This window comes from Larimichthys crocea, chromosome XVIII (assembly GCF_000972845.2).
Source record: "Larimichthys crocea isolate SSNF chromosome XVIII, L_crocea_2.0, whole genome shotgun sequence".
NCBI classification, from domain to species: domain Eukaryota; kingdom Metazoa; phylum Chordata; class Actinopteri; family Sciaenidae; genus Larimichthys; species Larimichthys crocea.
This window is the reverse complement of record NC_040028.1, coordinates 9,860,455-9,886,113: the sequence shown is the minus strand read 5'-3', so window position 1 is coordinate 9,886,113 and position 25,659 is coordinate 9,860,455. Positions and strand designations below refer to the sequence as shown.

The window sequence follows — 25,659 nt, the reverse complement described above, 5'->3', positions numbered from 1 at the left end:
ATTTCCATCATTATTTAAAATGTTTTTAAATCATTAGCCTTTTACCCTTCATGTGAAGCAGTTCCAACAAGAAAAAAAATCTCAAGAATGAAATTTCATGCTAGGATTTCTTTTATTTCCAAAGGCCACGTTTGAGAAAGAAACAAATCATTAGCATAAAAGCTTGTCAGTGTAATTTTATGTCTTGCTGTTGTATGACGACAACACAGACCAACAGCCCAGACTCTTTGTGAGACGGAACAGCTTATAGCAAACAAACAGTTAGTGTGCGTGTGTGTGTGTATTTGCTGGGTTGCCCTTTGCAGTTTTCTTCTGACGGATGAGAACTTACACCTCATCAGAGACCTCAGCGGGCTGTCCTGCTCAGCTTCTTGTCTGCCATGCTGTTACCAACAAGAACTATTCTTAATCTCAATCTGATCAAGTGGTGTTTGACAAAGAAGTTATATTTTTATACATGACACAGCTCATCATTAACGCCTGGGCCCGGTCATTGTGTCAGAGAAATTACCTCTGCTACTGTATATAATGCAGTGCTGAATGGATGAATAGATACAACCAGGTGGCTTTGGATGTGCAGTCATGCTGTGATGATAAGCGTGCATTAATACGCCTATATATACATTTAGTATATGTACATTTAAAGGGTGGTAAGATTACACTTAATGCACAACTTGCTCCTGGCTGTTTTTCTTGACGCAATCCCTGCTCCTGGAAAAAAAGCTGAAAAAATTCTGTATGTATGACCCAATCTACTTACTACAAAATATATGTGGCCCAACATTGTGATCAGACTCTGTAGATTTACCCATGTGTTGTGTCTAGGGAGTTAGACAGCTCCATCCTCTGACTTCAGCAACCATAGTAATGACCAGAAAGGTGCCTACTCTCCTAAACACAAACATACAGCTGCTCTGCTTCTCAAGAAGAAGTCAGTGTCCCCTAACAATCTCAAATTTAACACTATCCCTACAGTGACCTCAAAACATATGCTATATACCTTGTGTAACCCGGATTTGTGGCATGCTAGAATAGAAAATTCCCCTCACACAGTCAAGAGAAATTGCGTGAACGTCTGGCCTCATTTGAAGCCAGTGACCAGAGCAGTAGGTTGGATGTGGGAAACTGTTTTTCACTTTGCTTTTTTGTAGTCCTTAATACTGCAATGCATACCTAGTTTGCTTTGTTGTTACACGAATTGATAGGCTACTTGTTCGTGTTAGAGTTTATGTGAACTGTCTCTGGTTTATTTTTCTCTCTATACACAGTTTTACTGAAGGTCTGGTTGCAACGCAGAGTTTATGAAATTCCAACTACCGTAAAGGATTAGTCTCTTACTGTTTGTCATTCTCCCCTCCACTGGAATAAGTGACTTCCAGTCTCTGTCTGACTATGACTGAAGTTGCACATGCAGTGTAACCTTTAGCATTGCCATTTTTTTGTTTTTTGTACGTGATTCACCTATTCCACTGGTTCTGCCCTCTCATCTTTGAAGAAACTACATTTTACCTCCATGCCAAGGCCCAGAGAATCACATGACAGATGAAATCAGGAGTTCAGCTGGTGAGACAGTGACTGCCAAACAGGTATCAGGTATGACATTGAGTCCTTAGTGAGTTGTTGACAGTTAGGCATTTTTCAGCCAGGAGGAAACAGCAAGGCTATTATGACTCATAAAATTATCGTCTACTTGGGACAGGTTTATTGATCAAAAAGACAACCATGGAATTAAACTCTGATGTGATGAGATTAGATTTAGAACAGAAAGAAAGAAAGGAGACAGACTATAAAAACTTCACCCAGTTTATGTTTGCGTCTGCAAAATCCCTGAAATGAGATTCGGAAATCAAATTATCCACTATCATCAGAGGACATCAACATCCAGAGGAATAATAAATGGGTTTATTCCCAAGGGCACTTAGCAGATTTGTCTTTCTGGCAAAAAGAAGAGGCCTTTTACAAAAAAACATGTTTATTTTACTCACACTGGAAAAGTGACGTGGTATTTCCCACCATGCTCAGAAGAATTGGAGTATTATTCTTATTATGACTATGATAACAGACTGACAACTCAATGACAAGATGTCACTTTGTTTACAAAAGACAAAACGTGAAATTCTCAAATGACACCTCGCCTTATTTGTAAGAATTCATACAATTCTTACAATGACTAGCGTAACTATCGGGTCTTCTGGAAGGAGATGTTAACTTATTATACCTACTTCAAGCCCTTTTTCCTTAATCATCCTAGCAAGGTTTCTACAAAGTAGCTCTCACAAAGAGTAGTTATGTTCCTACCTGTGTTTTGGTAAAAACAGAAATAGGACACCAAGGTAAACAGAACAGACTCTGCCCCCCAAGAAAAGCAGCAAAAGCTCATTATGCCAACAGGATATACACACCAGGAGGCAGCAGGACAAAGAAAGTAGGCAATTAACTGAGGTGGGAAGAGGCCAGGAGAAATAGAGAAACTGAAAAAAGAGAATAAGAACAATATTGGCATAATATATGGGAATATTTAGTTGCAGTGACACACAGAGAAACACTGTTTCATCATGTGATTGTTTGACTTTAATTTGTTCGGGGATCGTTGTAAAGGTACCAAACTTTGAGGCCAGTGACCTTACATAATAGGTAATCAGACAGAGAGAAATAATCAATACCGTAATATGAAGCCGAAACAATTAGTACATTAATTAATAAGTCGATCAAAGATGTTTATGATAAGGCATTATGTTCAAGGCCTCGCATGCCTCAGTGTTTTTCCCTCGCTTCCCTCTTCTCCTGTGGGGGTGTGATCTCCATTCTTCACTCTGGCTCTCTGGTTATGTTCTCTCTACACACCTGCCAATTATTCAGCCTCTGCTGGACTCAGTTCTACTCACGGTTGGTTTATGTGGTATACTTCCCGTTCCTGTTATTTTTGCATTGGTTTAGTTAGCCTGCCTGCCTGCCTATCTGTGAGATTTAAACCTGTTTTCCAGCCTCAGGACTTTCTGCTTGCCTGCCTGCCTTGCCATCCACCCTCTGTCTAGCCTTTAAGAAGTAAACTGTTCCTCAGGTTTGTTTATTTAGATTAACAATATGACTGCTAGTGTCCTTTTTATGACTACAGACACCCACATCTGTGGCTAAATGAGGTGTTGGGGCAAGCTTTCGTGTTTTTCCTCTGTCCTACTGTTTCAAGAAGACAGGAAATTCCACAAGTATGAAACATATCTTAATGCCATTTTTAGACAAGGGCAAAGAGATTTGTGTCATCCATAACCATATGTTAAATGTGCACGTTGTCAAGTGTGATGCATTATTACAGTCAATAGAAAATTCAGTCTTTAGTGTTTAAAGCAACACTCAAATTCCAAATGTCTGTGTGCAAATGATTAGCTTCTTGCACGTTTTCAAGCATGAATATTCCCAGAATTGCAGCCAGATTTTTGCCTTGTTTGTACTGTTGCCTCTGTTCTACAGTGTCTCCATGCTGGGATGTTGGAAAAAATGAAGCACAAGCAGCCAGCTGGTCGGATCCTCCCAGGCTTCTGTGGTCAGTTCTGAAGCCACATCAGTTGCTCTTCAGCTGGGTGGGGTTCGGAAGATGCTGCCTTGAACTGTTCAGCGGGAGCACACACAAGCCCGCATTAAAAATGAGTGCTGCTGGAGTATTTGTTTATTTCATTTGTTTCAATTAGATGGCATCTTGATTAGTGTGCAGTTGCTGTTAATTCTTATTTAATATCAGCTAAATTTGGAATCGAGTCTACGTCTGAAACACTGAACATGATGCAGTTTATTGTGGTGCTAACTACCCCTATAGACAATAATAACATATCTCTTACCGTACATGATGTACATGGTTTATAAGGCATAAAAACAGTGGATAAGAACATGGATATCACCACTGGCAAAGTCAAACTTACTAATCAAAATCTCTCACTATATGAAAAAACATCAAAGAGAAATCCAGTTTGCTTAATATTTTGTGCATTCATACATGCAGACTTTGCTGTTAGTTCGACAGTGTCTGACTATGAAGAGGTTACTGTCTAAAGAAGGATCCAGAAGGTCAATCAGCTACAGCAGGTTCATTGTTGAATACAACATAACATGGCCAGCTCGCATCCAGGAAAAAGGATTTACTCAAATAAAGAGATGCTCATTTGTCAACATACATAGATTAAAAGAAGATTTAGACCATGTTAGTTCTGGTATGTCAAATGGTCACATACAATAAAAGTACATTACTGTAACTTGTTGCTTAAAGTTTAAAATATAAGGGCTTTCACACCAGAACTGTTTGGTCCGCTTTGAACGGACCATAGTTTGTTTCCTTGCATATTGTCATAGTGTTTGGGCAGGTGTGAAAGCGGTGGGTCTCGGTTCGCTTGCAAGTTAACCCTGGTGCTCTTCGCTTACAGTGGGAAATGCAAGCGGACTATCCAGAAAACCAAAGAGAGGCGTCTGTGTAATCATAGCAGCACACCGAAGTCGCTCACTCTCTGCCGTATTTTTCGGTACTGCATTCGTCTTGTGCTGCTTCTCATACTGGGCAACGTTTTGTGAAAAACCAATTAGGTTTGAACACCAAAGTAACAACAGGAACCCCAAGACTGCATAAATTTGGTGTTGCTCCATTTTCCTGGCCAATCAATGAGCCAGGTTTTCTTCTTCCTCATGCTCATTTCGGGCAATACTGCCCCAAACGAGCAGCTGTTGTAGCTACATAACATTGTCCAGGCGGTTTCGTCTGTTTTTCAAAAGTGCAGTGTGAAAGTGAACCAAATCAAATAAAGGTATGATATTTTTCGGTATTCCCCACCCAATCAAACTAAGTCCCTCGGGCTATGAAAGTGCCTTAAATGAAGTACAACGATTAGTTTGTAGGGTCTTTCATTTTTTAGAAAATGAAAATCTAACAGCACAAAAACAAAAGCTCATAACTGGGTCTCATTATCCAGCCAGTTGTTATCAAACCCCGTGAGCCAAAAGTTTCCAGTCAACACACAACCCTTAATTTAGCATCCACTGCCCTAGTTCAACATTTTGTTTGAATTCTAAACATCTTGGTACCTAACATAACTTTTCACATGAAGCCGTCACAATCCAGGAGTCCAATAACAAAAATGAATCCAGAGGGGGGAAAAGTGTAGGTGATGAAGAGTGATGAGGAAGGTTAAAGGGCCCTCAGCAGTTATTTACTTATAACTTACTTATAACTTGTCCTTTTAGTGTTTTTGCTGCACAGTAGTTAAACACTATATGGATCATGTTACTGCAGTAAACACTGTATCCACAATGCATAATGTGTGAATGTTTATATTTTAGGGGGATTAAAAAAAAGATCCTGCTGAAGCACTGTGGCTCTTTCAGACAATCGACCAAAATAACTCCTAATTTCCATTCGCAAATGAAAACGGGAAAAGAAATCAACTCAGAGACGAAAAAGAAGAGAAAGAGAGTGAAAGTCTGAAAATAACCTCTGTTACTCTAAATTATGGAAGTCATTTCCACTCTGTCCTTTTCTGTTCAATACATTTAATTTCTTTGCTGTGTTTAAAAGAGGAGGAGGAAAATACTAAAAGTAATAACAAAAGCTTGACACACAAAGAATAAATGACCTTGCTAAAATTAGATTTTCTCTTTTTTCCTCTCGCCCGTTATCTCCCCTTCATTCTGTCCCTTTCCTGCTCTTTCTCTCGGTCTCAGCAGCAGTCACAGTGAAGAAGAAGCCGCCATATGTATCATCAAACGAAAAGCTCGCCCTGACGGTGTCAGACGTCGTACAGCTTCAGATGGTGGTGCTCTTAACAACAGAGTGAGCGTCTTCACAGCTTCTTTATGAGCACGCGTGGGCTGCAATATAAACAGCACCCCTCAGTTATGTTACCAGCTAGCTCATGAAGGCTCCCTAGTCTGTGATCTGTGAACACACCAAACCTACAGTGCATGGACACACGTGCTCAAATACTCACTAGCAGATGCATATCACGGATCTCGACTGTGAAATCTGTGGCAAAAATAGTCTTTAGATCAGGTTTCATATTAGATTTTTCTCAAACGTTAGTTTTAAAGAGCATCAGTGATCATGGTGTGCTCATTACTGCAGACTGGATAGTTTATTCTGGATAAAAAAATTTGCTGACAACCATTCTGTGCACCAGCATCCTCAAAGGAATGTGCAGTTGCACCTTGACAGTTTGTCTAGGGAAATGAGGATGTACTGAACAAACAAAGACAAATGGAAAAAACACTGTCATAAATACAAATGGTCATTGTGTTCAGTGGCACGTGACTTTATGTAGCCCTTTCTATGCCTTACTTCATTTGGTCTCTCTTCATCATTGTACTACAAGAGTCACTGGCAGACACAGTGAGAAAACAGCCTACACTGATTCATTTTTGGTAATTTTATGACAAAAGGCTACGGATCAATGAGAAACAGGATGAGATTACTTCATCACTTTAACATCCATGTCAACTGGAGGTTAACATACATAATTATCCATCTATTTCCTGTGGTCGCTCATCCTTATGAGTAAGGAGCCTATCCCAGCTGGATAACATCAACGCTTGACTAATAAAAAAAACTAAATAAACAAAGAGGTATGCATAAGGACCATAGAAAACATGAAAAATATGCTTCCTACAAATAAAACATGTCCTGTCTGACCGTTTCTTTCATTTAATTTCCATCCTATGGCCTCCATAATGCAGTAAAATATGATTTTTGGCACTGAGAAACCTGTGACAAAAACACTTGAATGGATTCCAGTTATGTTTAGTGTATCCTACGTTAATCACCATATGGGACTGACTGCGAAGCCTGTTCTATGCACCTCTCAGGCAGTGCTACACAGTGACAGTGTGTGTTTGTATCACTATCAGGCAACAAAACTAATGTTGAACTGCTTGCAGAAAGTCCTGCTCAAGTTCATGGGTCTAATAATGTTAATCTCGAGATAAAAACACAAAACAAAACAAAAGCAGAGAGGGAGGTAGGAATAAACTGCTATTGGCTAGAAACTGGAGGGCTACCAGGACTAGAAGGCTAGTTGCATCATTCCACAAGTTGTAAATTTCATTTTCCATGATCACTTATCTCCATCAGGGTCACGGGGGACTAGAGTTGATCTCAGCTGACATTGGGTAAAAGTCGCCAGTTCACAGGTCTGACACAGAGACAAAGAACCATTCACGCTCACATTCACACCTAGAGTCACCAGTTAACCTGCATATCTTTAGACTGTGGGAGAAAGCCACAGTACCTGGAGAGAACAGATGCAGACATGAGTCAAACATGCAAACTACAACAGAAAGGTCCCAGCAACAGCCACAAACTCTCCCAGAAAGGCATGCCGGACCCAGAACCATCTCCCTGTGCACTGCCATATGAGGTGACGGCGCTAACCGCTGTTATGCAAACTTAGATTTCATTACCCTCTTTCATTTTATAGCCCTCCTTTATAGCCATTTGTATTATTTTGAACTGATACATAAAGAAGTGTATAAACAATCAAGTATTTCTTAAACAAACATTTTACATGTCAAGGTCTAGTTTGCATCAGGGGAATGAGACAGGAACATCTTGCCCTCTTTCACATGGCAGACATTTTGTCATGCCACAGTATGAAAAGTGCAGGTGTAAATAACAAAATGAATGATGGCTGCATTTCATTTAGCTTTAGTTTTGGGATCCTGGTATTGTCACAGTCACACTGTCATGGCTTACAGGGATACCTGAATAGAATAAAACCATTGTTAATGTCATGACAAACACCCTGGCTTTGCCATGTAAAAGTGTCTACTGTGTAAAAAAAGGCCTACAGTATGGGGAGTAACTCGAGGAGGAGTGGTACTTTAAATCCTAACTGATCCATTCAAACAGCAACCAGTATTTACTGTTGTTACAGTCGACTTTAAATGTCCAGTATTCAGTGAAATTGTATGGTGAAATACAAAACTACCATCCTGCTGCTATTGTGCTTTGTGACATTTGGGATGAAAGGATGATTGACCAATCAATCATCCTCCATGTCTCAATTCAATTTAGGCCTCTTGTTACATGAACAATATTGCCAAAGCTGATCATTGCACATTTGTACGCTGTCTCTGTCTGTTAGTATAAATAAATAATAATAAAAAAACTGTTACATCATAAAAACAGATTTACTGGGGTTCAATGTGTGTCTGTGCGTGTGGGTTTCTGTGAGGTGCTGGTTGGCTGAAGGGAGTGTGGAGAGTTGCTGTGGGCGGTGATGAGCAGTCACTCAGTTTCCACAGCAACACCCTAACTCAGTCAGTCTCCATGGCAACTGATAACAGCATTAGTTGATTCAGCCTAAGTGAAGGTACATATCTCTTTTCTTTTTCAAAAAGGGCTGTTGATGGGGCAGCGTTTAGCTTAGTTGGCCCCATGTGCGAAGGCTTAGTCCTTGGTGCGGAAGCCCAGGGTTCGAATCCGACCTGTGGCTCTTTCCCGCATGTCATTCCCCGTCTTGCTCTCCCCACATTCCTGTTACTCTTCAGCTGTCTGTATCAGAAATAAAGCTTGAAAAGGCCAAAAAAATATTTTAAAAAAGCAAACAATCCCGTTGCTCTAAAGCCGCTGGACAAAATTTGTGGAGATAAAAGGAACAACAACTCATGACTGGAAATATTTTGGTTGATTATTATCAGACTATAATCTTGGAGCATTTACAGGCTGTTTAATTTAATTGACTACTAACTCCAGACTATAAAGATATTAGCAATAGTTAGCTAGATGTATGTCTGTTTGTGGAGTGATTTTGTGTGACAACTTCGACCCTGTGGAGATTTAAACATGTTGGCCTTGTTTCAAGTCCACTCGCTTTAAAGTTGAACTGAAAACACATTGAGTCATCCCTTTTTGCAGTCCAAAATAATGTCAGTGTTGTCGATGCCCGCACCTAATGGTATTCTATCAAATTAATAAAAAAAAACAAATATAAATTATTAAGAGGCAAAAAAATGCAATTAATTTCAGTTAGACTTTAACTTCATGCACAATCTTGCCACTTCTAAAATCCCCTTCACACTGAGTGAACCTGTCTTTAGAGGGCACGTCGGTGAAGATAATAAGGTATTAAAGGACATGGGAAGCCGTTGGAGCCGAGCAGAGCCTACAACCCAACAAATTCTATGTAACTTCAAATAATCAATAAGCAGTGACCGAAGACACTGAAGCATAACGTCAACTAATGCAACAGTACGATGAAATATAACCCAATTAGCACAAACACAATCCACCATCAGACCAATACAATAACTTGACCTTGGTTTTTGACTTTCCTTAGCTCTGGCCACCTTTATCATCGTAATGTAAACAAGGAGGAGGGTCTGGGTGGGATGAGGGAGTGAGATTTAAGGAGGAATGAGGAATGAGCAATGAGGAGGAGGATGTAGCATTGCAACTAGTAAGACACTCAAAGACAATAAGAGGAGGATATGAGGTCAATAAGTACATAAATTATGACACATTTGTGTGCGTAGGTCTGGTATATTTGTTCATGTGTTTCTTTGTTGTCAAACAGTCTAATCTATGTTGCACAAATATGGTATCAATATTTTAAATTGTGTCACAGAAGATGGGAGTTTGGTGTTTTATGAACGCTGTCTTCACCTGATGTGTTTCAGTTGTGTTGCTCAGGTATCTGTTTCAACATTTGTCGCAAATGAACAATCCACAATATTCACTTATATTAAGGACTCATATCAGTGAGTTCCACAGGGATGGCCGTGTGATAGTGGAATAAATAGAAATGGTCAGAAAATATAGCACAGCTACTGTATGCTCATTGTATCATGGCCGCCTTCCAAATCAAACATAAACTGAGCACAAAGTGTAACTCTCACCTCTACCCTATTAAAAGAGCCAGAGGGGGGGAATGTCTTACAGAGCTCAGATAATTACTGCTGTTTACTGAATTTGGTACCATGTATTTGCATTGTTTTTCCAGCAAAGCTATGGAAAACATCTTAACCTGGACTGCTTCTACTGCTAATAAAACCGACTCAATAAATGTCAACTTGTCAGTCGTGGTTGTTTTTCTACTTCTCTTTGCACAAATGTAACATAAATTCACACCATTCTCATCATGGAGCAATAATTATTAATTATCTTCACAACTGGACTACCAGCACCAGGTTGCCATGGAAGCAAAAAGGGGGAGCTTGATGCAACGGCTGAGCAAACACACACTTGACATACATGAAAAAACGCAGAGAAGGAATGAGAGGGAGAATGATCATGCTGATCCGAGGCTGTCACCTGCGAGCTGTGACTATGTGGCAGAGTGCAAACACTGCCTTCCACATTCCTTCACCCCTTATCCCTCCAGCCCTTGCTGCTGAAAACAAGAGAAAGGCACCTAAACCTGCACAAGCCACAGCAGAACACTGCAATGAGCAAATCAAAGAGAAAGACATGGATTTAATTGCATTAATGGACCAGAAGCTTCACTCTGTGTGTGCTTGTGTGCATGTGTGAGGATGGTGGGGAGTTTGACATTCTACAGTAATATTAATTGGGACCATTCAGAGTGTACCGGGGCTTAACAGACTACAGCTGACCTTGTCAGCCCTGAATGTAAGCTAGTGGCGGTTAGTCTGGACAGCTGAGGGTGTATCTGGGCTATTTGGAGCTAAGTGAGTTAAGTATTGGGCAGTTCAATATATGGGCAAAGCAGGTGAGGTCACAGTCATGTACGATATTTCAGAATAACCTTTTATACTAAAAGAGCTGGTGACGTTTCATACCGGCAGTACAGCACACCGGTGCTTAAACCAGAAAATGAAACAAAACAAAGGGATGGATATCAATTAAGCCCTTTTTAATATGACCAAAAGAAAACAAATGTATTTGAATTTTGAAACCTCATTTGCTTTAAAACAGTAAAACAATCTGTCAGTGTGCTCATTGACTAGTTAAGACATTATAAGAATTAATAATTATTATCTGTTGCATTAATCTGCTTTATTTTGGCTTAGATCATTTAGACATGCATTTTAAGACAATTCTTGAATCAAGGGAATCTGTGCCAGAACACATGGCATTCAGAGGTCTTATTTTTTGACTACAAGACTGAATCTGAGAAGAAATGACTTGTTAAAGTAAATGTCTGTTCTAGATGTGCTTGTGTCGAGTCATTTCACTAAACCTTTGTATAGTCTGGCGGGTAAATTGTCTAAGTTTAAGACTCTACTGCATTTGTTTTGCTTGTCAGTGGGATTGTACTGCATGACATCTTCACTGAGAAAGGTATGTTTGTGTAGTTCAAAGCCATTTAGTGTGAAATAACAAGAAAGGACTTCACAGATTTAATTTTAACATCTCACAAAACCACCTCCAATTTTCTTCTTACCTCCATCCTTTTTCCAAATCACCAAATTCTCTGCAAGACATAATCTTCCTGCAATTGCCCATTGTGTGTGCATGTGGGTGTGTGCTCTGCCAGTGCAATAATCCAGCCCACTGTTCATTTGGTATAATCCTGTAATTTCCTCCAGCAGTGAGGTTCCCACTCACACTTAATCCTATATAAACTAGCTCTTAATCCTGGTAATCTAATAACCATTGTATTGATTGTGTTGCACTGTGTGGGGGTTGTTAGTATGCCCTCACTTTTGGCCTCTATGCTTTTCACTGTTATAAGTTATCATGTATCGTTGCAGGTGATGGAAAGAAGAAAACAGAGGCAGATGGACGCCATGGACAGCAGAGCTATACAAAATATCTGAGCAAAAAGTCTTAAACATTTTTGTGCAACTCTCCCTGAACCAGCCTTGTTCTTGAAACATTAGTCCATTTAGATATGTCTATACATTTTGCTATTCAGTAGTTTCAAAAAGGGGAACAGACTTGCTCCATTAACTGCTCCAGTGCAATAATGATTCAACATACACCTACCCTTCACCCGGTGTTTCATTTGAAATTGTTATACTGCATATCTAGATATGAAATACAACGTGCTCTAGCATAGTTTGGGGTTTTATTATTATAATAACGAGCAATGAACACGAGTGGCAGTAGCTTATTCTGCCTTGCTGTTCTGTATAACAGGTAGGATGAGATGGGTCGTCATTATTGTTCTGCCTCTGAGACGGTAGAGGAGGTAAGTAACATAGCCGAATCACAAACACAAAAACTGTGGTGGAGCAAAAGAAAGAGAGGCAGAAAATAATGACAAACACAGTTTGTCAGTGAATAAAGACCAAAGTAAAAGTTTCCCAACTGCTGGAAGAGCAACTCCGTGTTTTGCTTCCGTAACACAGAGATCAATCTATCTAAAGCAAAGGGAGCATATTGGGGGGATTCTTTACGGCACAGTTGCAAAATCTTGTGGTAAAAAGTGCAAGAAAAATGTCTGTAAAAGGGACAAGCTCTAGCTGCTTTTATTTTGATCCATTTTCCTATGAAGGGATGGAAAAGGAAGCAGTGCGCACAATGGGACAATGTATAAAGCTCCGCTCATGGTGCACTCATCTTAGGACACACCAGTACCTTCATTCTTTGGTTGGCTGAAGTGCACTTCATGAGGAAGTATGCACAGCAGCAACACAATATTTCTGTCACTTTTTCCAGGAGTTGAGAAGGATATTTCTGAGGTGTTGATCCATGTTATTGCTTATTCACTTTTTTAATCCCAAACTTTGTGTTTGAAAAGTCACTGAAAAAAAAAAATCTATTCATTAATGACTCAACATTTTATGATAGAGTAAAAACTTTAAACATGAAATTTATAAATCTGATATAACCAAATTACTTTAAGGCCAATTAACATACATTTTGCACTTAGCATTTAGTGTGATGTGAATGAACTGATGGTTGTTGGTCATTTCTGCATTCAGGACAAATGGACGCTTTGAGTGACAGGTCGGTGCTGTCATAGATGGCTTGTTTCAGCAAAGAGGCATCACTCAGCTCCACCAACGCTTCACGTCCTTACTTATTTTTGTATTAGCTGCGAGCCGGCAGACATGAGATGCCAAAATGGTGACAGCAAGAGCCACCAAACTAAGCTTCAGAAACCTACGATGTTGCAATGCCGTGTTTTATTAACTTATTAGTTAGACTTAGTTAGACCAAATATCAAGGACAAGTGCAACTTTTCTTTGTTTACAACAAAATATTTGAGTAGTAACAAAACCTAAACATACATTGTGTGAGATAGCGTGTGTTTAAAATGAAGAGGGTAGTTGCTTCCCTCCTCCTGAAGAGTCAACCCTGTAGTTATTCTAGAGAAGGAAGCACAGAATAATATCTGTGATAATCTTCGATACTGCCAAGTTGTGACAGTGGATATCTCTGAATAAAGCTCTAAGGTATTTGGGGTAGTACAGAACCTGCTCCAAGTAGGATTCGCTGACAGCCATACTGAATTTATTTGATAGGATTGGTCTGTCAAGAATAGAAAAGTCTAGTATAACACACAGAATGTCAAACAGTGTTGAAAAGGTTTCACAAACTACCAGATGCATCATTTAGTCATCTATTCTAATTGACTACCAAGAGATGTTTTTGTTTTGTACGTACAGCATGCATGTTTCAGTGTCTGCTTTTGTTCTCTGTGTGGGTCTGCAGGTGTGTAGGCATGGGTGTTTATTACGTAACCGAAAGAGGGATGACTTGCCTCCCTCAAAGGCGAGCGCTGAAAAGATGAAACACAACACTTCAAAACAATACGGGAATCATTCATGTTTCTTTGCCGTGTGTAACGTGTACGTTCTTAAGCTCTGATTTCTCACAGATCTCCAACAAGTTCAGAACGACACATCACAAACACTTTACAAAGCATATGGTGACACTTCCAGCAACAGCAGGCGATGAAAAACTAAAAAATCAGACGTCAGCTGTGGCCAAATGGTGACTCAGCATTTAGTCCATTTTCATGCCCTTACTGTGATTACAAAAATACTAAATTGATTTAGCTCAGTTTAAAAAGACATTAATTTACGTCTCCCGTATACACAGATCACTTTCTCAGGTAACATTTAACCCCTCATTGTTAGTTTAAATGCATCTCTGGTGTGAATAATTTGTCTTTGTAAATATATACCAGGTTTTATTTTGTATTTTTCTGAATACAGTGCCAGTATCCAAGATGTTTGTTAATGCAGACTGAGAGAAGGTCATAATGTGCTCTTCACTTGAGTGCTCTCTGTCTGTCTCCTCATTTAGTTGCAAAACAAAAACGAATATTTTATTCCTCTGCAGAGCCGTCATTCAGCTGTGTCGCAGACCTTGGTGGGCGTCACCATCAGCCTCTGTGCTTCACCAACACAAACCATTAAGAGGAGCAGGATTGAAGACAGAGTGTAAAGATGAAAGAGGAAAATGTAGAGATGGCTTGGGGGTATTCGTAATATGTGACTTATATTTATTTCCTTTTTAAACCCTTGTGGACATGGAGGTGGTGAGAATTTGATGGGCACTGGGTGGGAAGATGTTTGTTTCTGGATCATCTTTTGATCATCTCAGGGGGTTTGGCTCTGATAAAGAGCTAGCTGAGACCCAGTATCTGTACTGCTCACGCATTCAATGATACCATGGAGGATTTGATCAACGCTGTATCCAGGAAAGGAAGTAATGAATTACAACTGCTCATGTTATGTCATTCTTTTGAGTATTTTTGTCAAGTATGTAATTTTACTTTTAGTTAGGTTTGCATTTTACTTATATCCAAACCTTTCATCTGCATTTTTGTTGCGCTGGGGGCACACAGGTGCCGCAAAGTGCCACCAATTGGGGTGTTCAGACAGGGCTCAGCAGCCAGCTCGCAATCTGCAGCAATAGTTTCAGCATCTGTTCTATTTTCCATGCACTCGAGTCAAAGAAAACTATGACAAAAATTGCTGCAGGAAGCACAGGTTTGTTGGGAGTAATTTAGTGACTGACGATTTGGAGAAACAGAAACCAAACAGACAGATTAGGCTCTGGCCTGGCTGGTAGTTTGCAGGTTTGCAGAAATGTGTACTATTTATAAATGAAAAACAGATTTAGTAGGCTTTTAACAGACAAAATATCAAGCTATATCTATCATTTATCAGATATTTTCTACATGGATCTCTCCTTTCCATTGAAAGAAATCCCTGGTTAAAATCCAGTATTTTTTATTTTCTTTTATTGTATTTTCAACAGCAGTAGTTTTAATGTAGTTGAGTAATATTTCAGTAACATAACAATATTTCTACTTCAGTAGAAATTTTCAATACTTTTTCCACCACTGACTTTTACCAAATAATGATGTCAGTGATATTAGAAATGTGTTATCCAGTTGTCAATAAGCAAGGTAGGTTCAACAGCGTCACCCAGTTATAAAGAAATGTATGTATTATGCATCTTTTTCTTTTTTTCCTGCTCTTGCACAGAAACATGGTCCACGAACCGGGTATGAACCAATTACCAAGATTATAAAAGGGGGCTATGCTATAATGGTATTTCCAGTGCAACTTCAATGGCGTTTGATGATAGCAAAACAATCATACACCTGAGGTTTCTCTAACTGGCAAGCCATTTAGCGGTATCTATGCCCACACACTCTTCTATGGAGCTTGTTATAAGCCATTCTACAAGATGCACGAAACCACTCAGTGAAACTGAATTAGATGAAGCAAAATGAAACAAACTAAATTAGAGATATCAAAGTGAAAGACACTGAGGTTCATTTTTTTCCCAAGCACATAAAAAACTGTAAATGACACACGAATATACACTCCCACACACAGACAGAGTGATACCGTACGAGAACAATGGTGCACGCACACACACGAGCACACACTGAACCATCACACAGATGCAAGACACACACACACATGCTGTCCTCGAGGAGAGGCAACACAACAGTTAGGTGAGCTGTGACTCACCCTTATGTTTTTCTTGGTTCAGCCCACACATGTTTTTCTATGAGGTCTCAATCTGCGTTGCCATGTACTGCTGGGTGAAGAGAATACGGCTCTAAAGAAATAGTTACATCCTAGACATCAGACTGGTGCCAAAAATAAATTCACCATTCAAACTTCTTGTTGCATCTTTTATTTATTTATTTGTTTACTTGCTTCTCCTCTATACATACTCTGTACACGCTTCTCAAACAAGCCCTAAAAATTTGCAAGCATCTTCTTGTGCTTAAATGAGACACACAACAACACCTGAAGTAATGGCAGCTGTTGTTATCTCTGTCAGCCTGCTACATTTTCAGTCTAGTTTTCTAGATTCTACTAGCAATATTTTCAGGTTCAAGGCTAACTATATGCCCTTAACAAGCTGAAAAAGATTATGGTGCATCTTTTAAGTGGGTAAATACAGACGAGAAATTTTTTTTATCCATCGAAGATGACCTGAAAATACTATGTTTACTATATTTTTAACTTCAATTATGTCTATACACAGATATCTGCATATGAATGCAGAATCTGTAGGCAAGAGAAGACAAGATTTTGGCACCGGAATTGTTCTGGTTTCCATTTATAGTGCGACTAACATCACGTGCATCAGGGTCACGTTCGAGCAGCCTTTGGTTGCACAGTCCATGTGGGTAGCAAAAGAGGCACTGACACTGGCCAAAAACGTGATCTCAGAACCCATTGACCATCTGCTGATAACCATTTACAATTAATTTGCAATTTGCATTTAATTTTAGATTTGCATTCAAATGCAGGAATCTGTTTAATAGGAAGTCTTTCTCGTCATTTTCCCATATTAAGTTTCTAATCGGACTTCCCACTTATACAAACTAAACACGGCCTCTAGATAGGGCCTTGTCGTGTCGTTCACAGCAACTGTACTTTCTCTAGTGTACAGGTTTGTTTTATATTTTGTACCGGATGGACTGTTGTATTAGTCTGCATCAAGGCGCCGTGGTCACTGGAGCAGATCGCTGCCAGTCTAGTCAATGTGAGCACTCACACAGGGCGCGCCGTGGAGCGTCCAAGAAGCGCCTCTCCGCACCACGGCGCGAGCATTCCATAACATTTCTATTTTTCACGCAAGCCGCTGCTAAACCTCGTAAACTTCGACAGAGCAGATGGCACCAGACAGGAAATCCGACACAGAATCAACGTAATAAACTTCCGCCCCCTTTCAAAATAAAACACAATATGCAGTTCATGTAGCTTATCACAACTTCACACCAAAGTTACGTCATGACCGGTGGCACCAGGTGAGCAGTCAGTCGATCAAAGCGTCTCAACATGAACGATGAGAGACTAATTGTTGAAGTGGAACAACACACAACAGATGCTTTTTATAATCTCCTCCAGGTCGGAGAAGCAAAGTCAGCTGTTTGTTGTTGTTGTTTTCTTTATATACAGTTTATCGCGTGGTCACGCGTACATCCAGGATACGGCCGGCCCACTACGCTGCCGTTACGCTGCAAACATGCGCCCGGTGTGAGTTGACGCCGGGCAGAGGACGGAGCTAAAACGTGGCGCAGCCTTTCCGTGGCGCTTACGTTTCTGTGTGAGTCCCGTGTTAGTTTTATCTAGGTGTACCAACTGAATGCATCTAATGAGAAGGCAATGTCTTTCGAAACTGGAAGTGTACTGTAGTTTCATCACTAAAAAGGTCCATTTAAGGAGGTTTATAAGTATGCTACAAACAGCAGTGGTCTATCCCGAACTCAGACCTGTCAGGAAGACAGATAGAGTCTAGGTGTTGGGACGGCCTCTTGTGGTCTGACTTGACTGATCTCAGCCTTCCACAAACTAAAAGGTCAGCTCACCCAACCCCAAGTGTCCCTCAGGACTAAAAAATAAATAAATAAATAAATCAAAGCCGAGGAAGACCCAACAAGACACTTCAAATATGGGAAAATCACTGTGCTGTGTAGTGGCAAGAAATCTGTCAGTGGACAAAGTGGATACGCTTTAGCTGCAGGTCAGGTGAGGTCAGCCATACCACTCCTGAACCAAAGCCAAAGCTGGATACGGTTTGACTGTGAATGGCTCATTCCCTGACAGGACTGTCAAATGCACAACAACTGAAGTCAGTGTTTTTAACGCTAACAGACACTTACGACTTGCCCTTTTTATATGCGATGATGGCAAAATCTGTAAGCTTTTTTCTTTTATGGAAATGAGATGATTGTAAATGTATTGATTCTGAGTCTCGCAGGTAAAATGTGGTATTCTATTCAGTGGAGAAACTGAATTTGGGAAAAGCATTTAACTGTAATCTAGAATAGGTTATTTTAATAGTGAGTGGATTGCTCAGTCAAGCTATTCAGATAGCATCTGCTGAAGATACTGACTACACAACCTAATTAACCTTCTGTAATTGACCCTGACCTGAGAAAACACCTACAGGTGTCAATATGAGTTTATTATCACACAGGCCATGTAGGTATCCTTGGCCCGCTGCCCTCCACAATAAAGCTGAACATAAGCAGCCAGCTAATGTACAATGCCAAGCACTTGAGCAACAACATGCTAGCTTTTTATGGACCCTGTATCCACTTTGTTTTTTATTTACTTTACCTTGGAAAGGAGAGGTCAACTACAAGTGGAGCGATAAGAGTGTCGAGAGTGTGATCAGTTTAATTCAATAAATCCTCAAGTAATTTATACATTTATATAGTCATATGAAAAAAATACAACCACTTAAATGAATAAAAGTGTCACATTTTTGTAGCATGAGCTTTTAGTTTATTTCTGTACTGAACATCTGCTACTGCTTCCATCTCTCTCAAAATAAACACAACCATGGAGGGATGTGAGATTTTCCCTAATGGGTTGCCATACTTTAGTGGGCCTTGGCAGTTGCCTTGTCTAAAATTGTTCAACTTATAACATATTATGTGTAAGAGACTGCTATGACATAAATTTAATTTGATAGACAGTATAAAGTATGAATACAGTACAGATGATAGACACATAATCATTATTATTCAAGCAAAAATGTTTACATTACCTAATTCCAGTAGAGTTATAGTCAACTAAAGAAAATCATGGTCAACTAACATTCTACTTACTCCTCAACCAATCGATTGGTCAATGGAAAGACATATTAACTGAATCGGCCACAGAGTGCACTCTACCCGTTAGCTGCTAATCAATACTCATATTGTTACATAATATTGGCAATCAAATTAATCCCTGCAGTTTGACCATTTCATTTCATTTCATATTGGTACCTTTAAGGCATGTCTATCAAATGAATCATATCAAATAACACAATATCAAATAACACACACATACATACCAGTGAGGATCGCAGAGCAAAATGGTCTTCTGTACAACACAAATACACAAATATAACTGCAGCTTCAGAAAAAGCAACGTGAACAGTTACCAGCATCTAACCTACTACTGTCATTATTTAGTTAGCTTCTTATTTAACTGGTCCAACATCACTCCAAGAGTAGCCACACAACAAGCTAAAGGAAACCGCCTGAACAAGAAAATGTATAAAACAACATAAAATATGGCAAAACCTACACCTTTCAAGTCTGAAGTTGGATAACAGCTGGTAACATTATCCATCTATTACTGAGCCTGAACAGTTACCAGTCCACCAATAAAAATAAAAAAATGCACAAATTTATTTACTCAGCTCTTCTGTCGCCTCAGGCTGAGGACCAATGTAATGATTTGTGCTGTCTCTTTGACATGGTGTCAATTAGAGCTAAGTAAATGTTAAGTAATTGTGAAGTTATGACAAGCAGTCTTCAAGAAGTTGGACAAGTTCAACATTGTGAAAATGTCCGGTTGAGGCTAGTTACAGCCCTAGTTGACACTTAAGTGTTATGCATAAAGCAAAGGAGCATCTTCTCATTAGTTCATAAGCACAATGACCAATGATCTAATCTCCTAAAAACCTGCATTACTTTACTTAGGCAGAGATGGAGGAAGCGAGGTTGGCAACTAGCTGGCAGACATGCCCGTTGAGTGTTTTGGTGCGGCTGCTGCCAAAGCTATCACACAGCGTCTCTCTTCTTTTACACAAGAGCACTTCTCACATTCTCTGTCTCAAACACAAACACACATGAGGAGAGTTACGTCAATCGTTGACTGTGACAAATGAGGGCTGTTTTGTGTATATTTTAGTGTGTTTGTGTGTGTGTGTGTGTGTGTGTGTGCTCGGCTGACTAAATATCTTTGTAGGCATCAGGATTAGGTTGTCTAACTGACACACACGGCTTATGTAAAGCTGACCTGCAGTACGTGCCACCACACAAGTGTGAAGTTGCCTGATGCAGTGCTACCTAAGCTGGCACCTCTGCTTCGACTGCTCACCCCGACAGCTGACTGGACCGAAGGCAATGAAAATAATCAGTTCAGAGAATGTTTCCTTTAGATACCTAGCCGAGAAATGTAGTTGTCGTATTTTGCTTTTGTAGAGCCGGGGTCGTACTTTCGGCCCATTCAATCCTTTTTTTTACACATACCGTAAATGTAATTGCGGAGATAGGTATTGGATTGTGAGAGCATTAGCGTGCAACAGTTAGAGTCCATTAGGGCAAGTAACACATGTGGTCCAACAACAAATCCCCAGTTTAACCTAATTATCCAAACAATCTTATCAAGAGCTGAAAACAGAGTTGCCGCTGTCGATGTCCTTTACTGCAGTGGACAGTTTTTAAACAGACATTACATTGGTTTATAATATTTATATATTTCAAAATACTTTTCTTCACTGTCTTTTTGTGTTAAAACTGTCTTCCAATGTTCCCGTGGGAGCCAATTTCTCTTGCAGGTGGTCTGTAATGTTACCACCAGGTGTCCGACTGCCACCAAGACCAGCGTCCATCAATTCCCCAGTTCTAGCCAAATAAACAAACATTTATTCCACTTTCAGGTTCCCTCACTCTTCTACCCAATTACTGCTACCCAGTTGCCTCTTGCCAGTGACAACCCAAGGGAGAGTTTCAGTATTGACTATCTTTTGGTTGTTTTTGTATTGAATTTTCTTGACTAATTGTTCACATTTTTTAAGTGTTCTATGAGTAACTCTTCCTGGACAATACTCATATTTAAACCACACTAGGCTATGGTAGATACTCACCTCATGCTTAATTTATAGACATAATAAATCACACAATCAACACCACTACTGAGGTTGAATTAATTTGGTATATCTGTAAACAGTAGGAGCAAAGAATAAGAAAATTGTGTTAGTGAAGTCAGTGATATCTGACTGACATCCAACTTCCTACTGTATCGACCGCAAACAACCCAGGCAGTGATTCAGCTCAGGTATAGACCATCCATGCATCACTTTGACATCTGCACAAATACTCAATAAATATTCACTTATTATCAAATCACTTCTTTAAATCAGCTTTTAACAAGGAGATTTCACAAAGAGTTTCTAAATGTAAAATGATCCACTTCTCCTGTAATCCCTTACCAAACCACAATCATTAAACTCAGCCTGCCTACCTTGTCACTTGCACTTGTGTTTAACAAAATCCATATCAATTATTCAGCACTAAAATTTGACATTTTTACATTTTAGAGGCTGCAAATTATACCCAACAGATATATTAAATAATAAGGTTATGATACTATGTTGAAACACACAACAAACCATAAGTGCCAAATGTGGTGGATCTCCCAAACATTTGCTCATAGCCTCTCATCTGTCCTTCCTTACAGTCAGGCTGGAAGCATGTAATGGCCGAAAAATCTTGTCAGTACACAGCTGAATCTCCTCCTGTGCTGACTGAGCGGATACAGAAGGCAAAAAAGTACACCTATAGGTTGGAATAATAGAAACCGATTGACTACCAGCCTGATCTTCCAGGAGTATGAGCCCAATTCGCTCAGCTCTGAGGAGGTCCAAGCCGCATCTTGAACGCATCAGGCATTTAAATGTATCTGCACACACTGCTGGAAAGTGAACACGACAGAGGGAAATCAATAGCCGGCCCCTGTATGCAAATGAGACTGGTAGAGCCTACAAGTGTCTAAGAGATCTATCATGTCACGATTTAATATTCAATCAGTATGAAGGTAAATGATCGCAGAGTGTTTTAGCTGCATTTGCAGTGCTGGGTTTATCACAAAGAAGGGGTTAAAAATTTAACAATATAATCAGCTTGTGCATGATTTGAGAAAAAACACCATGACTGCAACAGCTAAAAATTGTTAACGATGACAATGATAAGCACGGACACACATACTGGTGGTTTAATTTGTGTGATCAATGTGAGAAGAAGCAGCCAATATGACTCAGCACCTGTATTTGCACACATCTCTCCATCCCTATCTCTTATTAGGCAGCGTTGCTGACATTATAACCCACCATCATATTTCTGTAGGGGCTTGTTCTCAATCATTTCTTTTCTCACAATGACCTCATGTTATAGCTTCCTACAATGTGATAAAGGATCACTACAGCCTGGTAGTCGTGCACTCCCACCGCAGCAAGGCAAGTTCCCGCAGTGACCGCAATAGGTAGAGCCTTTAAGAAGCATAGTGCAGACATTATCCGTCCACAGAACAAGCATTTAAGTGCGTAATTGGACCGATAATGGCTAAGACAGTCAGTAGGTGTTACCTACCTCGGAGATTTGCTCCCTTGATCTGTTGCTGAGCTGTGTCCCTATATCAGACTAATTCCGCAACACAATTCGTGTAAAACTTGGCTGAAAAACAGAGATTAGACAGCACAGACTCATAAGAACCAAGACCCAGTTCTGCTGTAGACGAACAATGCGTCCTTTCTCCATCCACACAGAGAGGGGGCACCTCATCATTTCAGCTTCAATGGTTGCTGAAATGCTCATTCACTGCCGGGGAGAAAAAAAAGACTCCCTCTGACTGCTAATACCGCAAGCTTTTTTTTTGTTGTTGAGTCATTGCCATTCATTCACATTCGTTTGGATTATCACGCTGTTGTAGAAATAAAGAAGTCTTTTTTTTTTTTTTTACCTGTTCGGCGCAGCGTCTTTCAGTGCAACTCCCGGTCTGTCGGACACACAGGCTCCGCAGCCTACATTTACCGTAATCCCTCTAGTAGGCACACCCATTGCATTGTTAGCGTGCTCTAGTAATTACGGTGTTGCGCTCCATCCGTTCTCATTTCATTTCATGGGGATAATAAAAAAAAAATATATATAAATATAATATAATATAATATAATATATAGATTATGACTTTACTTTAATCCAACATAATTGTAGCTGACATTAACTAGTTTGTTGCTCACCTCGACTGCATGTTTTGACTGGTGCCTGTTTAGCTTCATGCTGGTTAATAAACGTAAACCGTTGTATTTTATTGGACATGCTTCACAGTCATTTCATTTCTGACCATGAAACTCTTTATTATTGGCATTACCTTGAGCATACAATTATCAGCCAGAATAGCTAGCCCCTCACTTTTCATTTTGTGAAAGTAATTTTAGCGACTATAACAACTTCAGTTTCAACTTTATTTATTTATGTAGTACCTTTCATACTGAATTGTAGTTCTTCACAGAGCAGAGTTAAAGCAGAAGTAGACAAAAACTAACAGTTCTTAAGGTAAGAGAACAGTTGCATGAAAAACTAGAACATTTCTAAAGACATTTTGAGAGTGACGAGTGGGCTGTTGCCGGGGGTCTGTATTCAAGAAGCACACCTCAAATAGTCATTTTTAACATGTTTATTTAGACACAGGAGCAGCTAGGGCTTACGCGCTACCAATTAACATTAGCATATTACCATTAGCATGGTAACATTAGCATGTTAATATTAGCATGTTAGCGCTGACGCGCTAGCAATTAACATTAGCATGTTAGCATTAGCATGTTAACATTAGCATGTTTCCATTAGCATGTTAACGCTGATGCGCTAGCAATAAGCATTAGCATGTTAACATTAACATGACAACATTAACATGTTAGCGCTGATGTGCTAGCAATTAACATTAGCATGTTAGCATTACCATGTTAACATTAACATGTTAATGCTGATGCGCTAGCAATTAACAATAGCATGTTAGCATTAGCATGTCAGCATTAGCATGTTACCGCTGATGTGCTAGCAATTAACATTAGCATGTTAACATTAGCATGTTAGCATTAGCATGTTAACAATTAACACTCTAATCAGCAGAGCAGTTACTGCACCTGTTAGAATGTCAGTTGGAAATCCTGACAGAGACAGAGAGAAAATGCTGAGACCTTCCCTCGAACGGAAGGATCTCAGGCCAAAACCGTATTTCCAATCATTGAACCGACATAACTGGGAGCATCCTGTGCCCTTCCTGATCGTCTACATTGGCATTTTGTGTTGATAAAGTAAAGAAATGTGCCCTTGGGAGCAATTCAGAGAAACGTTACTTCTGCTTTCCTCCAGAAAATTTCCCGCCTTTTTAACATGGGAGTCTATGAGGCTGCGAATGGGTGTTGCTGCTGCATCTTTGCATCTCCCGCCAAAACTATATATCTGACAGCTTTAGCAGGCGAATGTGAGTGAGACGACAAATTTTCCTACGTTTCTATGTATAAATCGTGTCTGTAGTGGTGCATTTAAGGCCACGGTAGTCGAACACGTTTTATTTTTTCACTGATCGTTCTCTCTCCTCTCCACTCTAGTGATGACATCACACGCTATAGCTCTCGAAAGTTCTGGCAATACACACCCATTCATTTTTTGGCGTGGTTTTTGGCGATTTTTGGCAAAACGGTTTTACCGAAACTCTTAGAAAAGTCATAGCAATCGATTCCCGGCCGAGCCGCACGTTTTGATACCCGCTCTGTGTATGTGCGACAAAAACTTTGGGAGGAGTAGCGAGACAAAAAAAAGGGCGGAAGAATAAGCAGCGGAAAAAGCGTGGTGGATAACATATAGTGTGCGCCTTACACGCACACTCAATAAGAACTAGAAAATGTCTAAATAAATGTAGAGTGTGCCTGACTGCGGCCCCGTCGCGCCTATACATTATTATTGGCAATAAGAGAAGGAAATAATAATCATAATAAGAAAAAGAAATCATGAGAAACTAGTTCATCCATCTCAATGGTATTATTTACTTATGTATATCAGGAAAAAACATGATTTCTCATAGCAGTAGTCTTGCTATTAGTCGTCCTATCTTGTTCTCCAACAAGGAGTAGAGGGCAGTGAGCCCCTCCAGGGATGGTTTGTTGTCTTGGCAAATTTCTGTGTATGGACAAATCCGTCACAAAACAAACAAACTCTGTATGACATGATGAAAAATGACAAAATTTCTACATGTTTCACAGAGTCACAGTCCCATTTTAAAAAATATTACTCTGCAGCGATGTCAAACAAAAAAAACAACAATGTTTTTCGGTAAGTTATGGCTTTAAGTTCACATCTTTTAAAACACTGATTATAAGTTAGGTCTATTTATTTGAGGTTGTGTGAATATGATGTATGATTGAATCTTGATATTTGATAAAAAGAGCTGTGTTTCCTCGTCTTTCACAACTTCAGTTCAGTCCCCCAAGAGAGGACAAGAAGACAATGAACAGCTGGCAGACTTTAAGAGAAGATTTATCTGTCTAACTGTGTTGAAATCAGCTGAACCTGAAAACAGACGTGGCGCACATCTTCATTGATCAGACTGTCATAGCTGCTCAGAGGAGCAGAGTGGACCTGCTCGAGGCATTGATGGAGTATTGATCTGATCACATGTAACAGTAGAGGTCTGTACTGTTTCTTTGCACCCGTTTAGATTTCCTTTTAACAAAAGCCC

At 39.8% G+C, this 25,659-nt stretch overlaps 1 protein-coding gene across 1 annotated transcript in view; it reads right to left on the bottom strand.

The window, feature by feature from the left end:
• map2 (microtubule-associated protein 2) overlaps window positions 1–22,972 on the bottom strand; it is an 85,202-nt gene extending 62,230 nt beyond the window's left edge. Inside the window, exon 1 of the mRNA XM_027291147.1 lies at window positions 22,885–22,972. The gene's annotated coding sequence lies outside the window, so the exon portion shown is untranslated. The remainder of the gene's footprint in view (window positions 1–22,884) is intronic.
• Between the last annotated feature and the right edge of the window lie 2,687 nt (window positions 22,973–25,659).